Source organism: Dermacentor albipictus, chromosome 1 (assembly GCF_038994185.2).
Source record: "Dermacentor albipictus isolate Rhodes 1998 colony chromosome 1, USDA_Dalb.pri_finalv2, whole genome shotgun sequence".
NCBI lineage: Eukaryota > Metazoa > Arthropoda > Arachnida > Ixodida > Ixodidae > Dermacentor > Dermacentor albipictus.
In genome coordinates this window covers 179058016-179064015 of record NC_091821.1, presented here as the reverse complement: position 1 = coordinate 179064015, position 6000 = coordinate 179058016, and the positions used below count along the sequence as shown (strand labels likewise).

General features: G+C 49.9%; 1 protein-coding gene across 1 annotated transcript in view; it reads right to left on the bottom strand.

The window, feature by feature from the left end:
- Nucleotides 1-1079: 1079 nt before the first annotated feature.
- The window catches only part of LOC139052840 (type 2 phosphatidylinositol 4,5-bisphosphate 4-phosphatase-like), an 88081-nt gene continuing 83160 nt past the window's right edge, over nt 1080-6000 (bottom strand). The window contains exon 9 of the mRNA XM_070529990.1: nt 1080-1225. The gene's annotated coding sequence lies outside the window, so the exon portion shown is untranslated. The remainder of the gene's footprint in view (nt 1226-6000) is intronic.

The window sequence follows — 6000 nt, the reverse complement described above, 5'->3', positions numbered from 1 at the left end:
TCTCTGAGGTGATGTGGTGCAGAGTGAAGATGGCTTTGGCCTGTGCGAAACAAACCTGCGGGTACTTGCGCCAGAATGCGGGCAGGCAGAGCTGGAGAGCTGTGACGTCCCATGCGAGCGAGGTAGCGTCACCAGCAGCCTACTGCCCAAGGGCGGTAGGCTGCTGGGGTTGGTCATCTCTTTAGCCAGAGTCGTTACTGTTCGGAACTAAGGAGCAGCAACGGAGTGCCAGAACAAGAGTACCAGCTTAGCGGGCTTTTAGAACCGAACTGCCCGTACCATGCTTCCGTAAAGAGCACGTGTCGCCAATCTTTTTTCCTCGTTTTTCGCAGCCAGCACCAAGGCGCCGGTTGAGAGCGCCGACCTTAGCATTCCCGCGTTGCGGCATTACGCAGTTTATAGTTTTACGAGTCATAAATTGCAGGAAGCATTAAACTAAACGATTATGATGTCATGTACAGACAGACAAGGACAAATCTCACTAAGTGACCGCAAGCACTTGATGCAAAGCTGGTATGAGGAGGATAGCCGGCAGCAGGGCGCATGGGCCCTTGTCCCAAAGCAAATGTTTTGTGCTGCTGCTCGCTCCACCATTTCAACTACAATACATCTTGAAAACTCGGATTAGACGACCTCCAACCAGGTTGCACGAAGCCACAAGTCAGCTTGCCATTGCATGGTCGCCGTTTGCTTTAGCACCTGGAGCATAAGACCTCTACGGTGGGCGGGCCGCGCATGCCCCGTCACACTGGCAGCCACGGCCAGATGAGAGGAGACGTACGTTCTTCGCCTCTACACAAGGGTTCTATTACATCGTAAGCTTTGCTGCAGGGCAGCGCGGGCTCGGTTATGTGACCTCCAACGTTGGACGTATGGGAAAAGTTTGAGCATGAAGCCACCATTCTCAACTGGCCCTGGCAACCACAGCACAACACGTCACCACCAACATACCGTGCACACCGCTCATTCTTTTGGCACTTCACTTTATTCGGGACAGCAACGGTGAAGGAAAAAATGCACCTGGCATGCCCATACAGTTGCTATCGAAATAAAATGCATGCATGTAAGTCAAGACAATGTACAATCAAACACAGAACTTTATTCATACACTCATTTAACACTAACTATGTACGTCTTGAAGATGCTGCAGTGTAGTAGTTACGACGCTGATAGGAATTATGGAGGCCACAAGTTAGTATCCTTTGCTTTCCTGCAGGCTGGAACGCTGGGGAAAAAAGAAAAGTTTTTGGGGTGTCACATCGGTGGAGTTCATATACACAAAGGCCAAGTCGAATTTATTATGGTGCTTTAATTAAGTACTGACACAAAACTGTTCGATCTTGTTTTTTTCCGCTGAAATAAGTAGCTAAAGACCCAGTAATCACGGCAGGAAACATTTCCTTCAGAGCGCGACAGGTAATTGTTTGGAGTCTTATTTGTAGCGACCAGTCCAAGTTTCGATTTCAGAGAGCAACGCGATGGGCCAAAGAAGGAATGTAAACACAGCTAGGCACGTGATCGCACAAAACTGACGCACGCACACCAGCTCGCTCGCCGGAGCGAGGGCTTCGCGTTGCTATAGTTCGTCTGCTACGCCTGCACGTGCTTTGCGATGTACTCGCCATCATCGTCGTCCTCGTTTTCGTCGTCCAGCGGCGACTAGTTCCTGCAGGCGGGATTCGCCGCCGTATTAGACGTGGCCAACCACTTTTGATTGGATCCACTACAAAGCAGCGACAGCTATCAATATGCGTACGCAGTACTTGTTAGTAGTACTAACAATTCTACGAGGGCGCTTTGGGAATGAAGCATATATGCCGGAGCAGGACACAAGGCGGGGTAAAATTCGGCACAGCATCAGGATTGAGGGTCGCAGTCTTGGTGGAAGATCATCGGACTGCTCTAACCTCGGCGGGTTTTGTTTTATCAGGCCCGCTCGAAATGAAACGAGCAAATCTGGCTTCTCTTCAGCGGAGTCCATTCTAAGAGTCCAGCGGCGCGCACGAACTCGGACCGCTATGCCGCCCATCGACGCCGACGGTAGCGAACGAGCTAGCCAGGCGAGCTGGCGATCGCTGGTAATTGAATCCGAGGCCGACGGTCCTTGCGATCCGTCCGCAGCTCGTAATAAAGCACCTATATTCATCAACACAATCAACGTCTGCACATTTATGTCGCTTATGAGTGACAATAGAATTAGTTTTCCCGACGCCATTGGTAGCGATGAGAAAACACGTTGGCCAGACGAGCCGCTTCGCGGAGACGATTGCAGCGGCGGCTGCGCTGACCCCTTGCGAGTGCAAATCACGACAACGATTTACTATTTCGCGCAACGTTTTATAACATGCACACTTTCCAAGTCGCTTTTAATCTACGAGCTATTTCGTGTTGTAAAAAAATGTTTGCCGATTTTCTGTGCTGCCGTCAGCGGCGAAAAAAAAAAAAGCACCAGGGCTATCGGAGCGGCGAGAAACTTGCTCGCAGGGCCCGCCGCGATGGCAGCGCACTCGTGATACAGTGAACTAGAAGGCTTCTGGTTCACTGTACTCGTGACGTAGCGTTTTCTCGGTTGTTCACATTCCTTCGTTTCTTTATTTCCTTAAAGACCCCACACGGGGGTATTACATAAGGGGTGGGATCAGTGGCGTAGTAACAGGGGGGGCCGGGGGGCCGTGGGCCCCGGGTGCAAGGGGCCAGTGAGGGGGGGGGGGGTGTCATATACGTCTGAGACACCCTTCTTTCCGCCGGCTACACCCAGCGGGGGGGGGGGGGGGGGGGTGACAGAAGACCTAAGGGCCCCGAGTGCCACGCGACCTAGCTACGCCACTGGGTGGGATTACAACAATAGTTGAAACAATATTAGTTCGGGTGAGAGAATCGCTGACACCTCTTCCGTGAATGCAGATGAACTGGTGATGGCAGCGATGCCGTGAGGAAGGCTGTTCCAGTGTACAACTACACGAGGGAAAACCAAGGGCGAAAAAGTGAGTGCGCGTTTTGGGACGAGCGACACTTAATGAACGACCAGTACGACGTGATGCTCGTGCCGGCGGTGAAATGTACGGCGCGATGGCGAGCGGACTGTAAAAAAAATTGCGAAATAATAATCTGGCGATGCGACGGCGATACAAAAGAGTTGGTAAACTGGAGTCTGCTTTTAAGGATGACGCACTGATGTCGTAAGGATATGCTGAGTCAATGAACCTAGCAGCGCGATTCTGTACGACAGCTTCAAGGGCGTTAATAAGGTAAATTTCATGCGGGCACCAGACGTTTTGCGGTTGTCTGCGCGCACGTGTACTTTAAAATTGATTTTAAATATGTTCTAAGCTCTATTCGCTGTTTATATTTTCCAGACGATGTGTGCGTGCCCACATAAATCGATCTCACACGTTAACTAGACTTCGAATTTTTATGTCAGTACTCCGTTAAAGGGCCCCTCACCAGGTCTGACAAATTTTAGCTGACAAGCGCAGAGCATACATTGCGTGATAACGATCGCGTCTGCAAAGTATTATATCGCTACGCGCCGCAGAAATATCTGAAATTTCAAACCGAACGCCGTTTTTCCTTCTCGCGGCCGCCGCGCTCCAAGCCGGAGGATGACATACTCGCGTCCCTGCGCCTACGTACTCGGGTCCGTAGTGTGACGTCGCTCGTGGTGACACGAGACTTCGGGAATTATTCAAGGCACCTGTAATTTGTGTTATCTGTTGCTTGAATTCACGAATTGAAGTTTAGAGAAATAATAAAACACACAAACGCAATGTCTGCATTTTTTTACTTCGCACCGAAGCAAGAGAAATGTACTTCCGCTTCGTCTGCTTGTTCCCACGGTCGTGCAGTCACGTGTGCAGGTACCGAAACTATGCCATTTTCTACCATGTTCAAGCGCGGGATCAGGCTCTGCGATCCGCTTGTTCTGCCTCAGTATTCGCGTAGCACTGAGTTATACCCGGCCTAGGAAACTCCGCCTCTTCCGTGGCAGAGGTAATTGGCGCCATCCATCGGGAGGGCGGGAAAGCAACTCCGCTTCCCTTGCACGGCCTCTTAGATTGGTGCTCGCCGATCCAGGACGCTGTGCCCTTTCGCCCCTCCTCACAAGTCCTCTCCACTTGCCCTCCCACACAACTTCCTTATTTTCGGTTGTCCGCGCATACCCGCCAGCTCGGCGCTAGCTTAGCCAGCTGCATGAAGTTTCATGTTTAGTTATCTGCTGTTATCGGGAAGCGTGCGCTGCTGTGTGTTGACCGGCGTGTGTTGTATGGCTGTCAATCAATCTTGGCATTTTATTATATTTTTAGGTATTTTGCGTGTCATTGTTTTTGTCATTACCAGTGAGTTTTCTCTTTCTATAGTTGTCATGACATGTCATACACGTCGTCCAGTTGTGTGCAATATACCAGTGAGTATATCAGAAGCTATTCTACTTTGGTCTTTAGGGCATTATATAAAAATCTTTTATATGTGTGTACATGAAACGACCTTCGGGATTTCTAGAGCTTTATATTTTTTTTTGTTATTTCACTATCTGTGAACTATTGTGTTGTTTGGTAATCATGTACATGTCATGCATTTTTTACCTTTATTTTGTGAGCGTGTATCATACCAAGTTATGCGAAAATATGTTTTCGGAAACGGAAATCAATAAAACGAGACCAAAGAACTGTTGTGTTGGAAGCAGAATATATATATGTTCTGGCCTATGCTGGCATACTGAAATATGGCCAAGACTGCGTGCGTGCTAACACATAAAGAACCCACGGCGCACCACGCGCCAGTTCACAAACAATGCCTGGAGTAGCGCACGCGCGCAATAAAAGAAAAAAAAATCAACGCGCCGCGGACAGGCAAAAAGAAAGCAATAGTAAAGGCGCGCGCGGCGTGGGAAGGGTAGAGAGGGAGCTGAGCAAGTAGTCATAATATAAACAAAGAAAAAACAAAGCGTGCCGTGTGCCTGCTGTTTCTGTTGCCATGACAACGTAAACAATCGTGTGCACCGCCATTTTCCCAAAGTATCGCCCTCATGCTAGGGCCGTAACTGAAGGGGACCTTGGCGCTAGCGTCGAAAGAGCGTCTGCTCAAAAATAGCCAAATGGCAGCCATGCGGAGATTCACCCCTGGGGTTGTACCGCTAGTCATGTGTCCTTGTGCACAGCGCGCAAAATCGTGCATTGCGCGAAACGATAACAGCTCACGCGCAACGCCGCCAGCGGAAATGCGCATCGCCGAAAGAAAAAGAAAAACGCGAGGAGAAAAAAAGAAGGTGAAGGCGGGGCCCGTGACGAATGTGTCATGCGATTCTCGAGGTCCAGCATGGGAGAACGCCGGGAAAGAATTTAGATCCCGGAGGCTAGACGGGGCGAGTGGAGAGAGCCTCGCTATGCAGTGGAGCCCGCTTGCTGAGATCATGGGTTCGCGGCACTGAAATATTTCTATCTCGGCTATTAATGACCCGATTTGAAGAATTTTTGCGGCAGAATGCTCCGTCGAAGACACGTAACTTCCAGCTTATAACCAAAATTTGCTATGTGGCCTGGTGAGGGGCCCTTTAAGGGTCCCTCACCAGGCCACATAGCAAATATTGGTTATACACCGGAAGTTGTTACATGCCATCTAAGGAGTGTTCTAGCGCAACATCTTTTCAAATCAGTTCATTAATAGGAGAGATAGAAATGTTTGAAGTGCCACGTACGAACCCATGATTTCAAGAGGCGAGTGTCACCGCCAACACAGACACTTTCTCCGCTTGCCCCGTCTAGCCTCCGCAAGCGAAATTCCTTCTTTGCATTCTCTCATATCGCAGCTGGAGGGTCGCGGGACGAATACGTAACGGGCCACGCCTTTTTTGTTTTTTTAATATCTCTAACGCATTTCTGCTCAGTGGCGCACTTCCGGCGACGGTCTAGCGCACGAGCTGTTAAGTCACTGCCACAATCACGAGCACTGCGGCAGGCATGAGGTGAGAGCATCATCGCAGCACTGGAATACAATACAAAA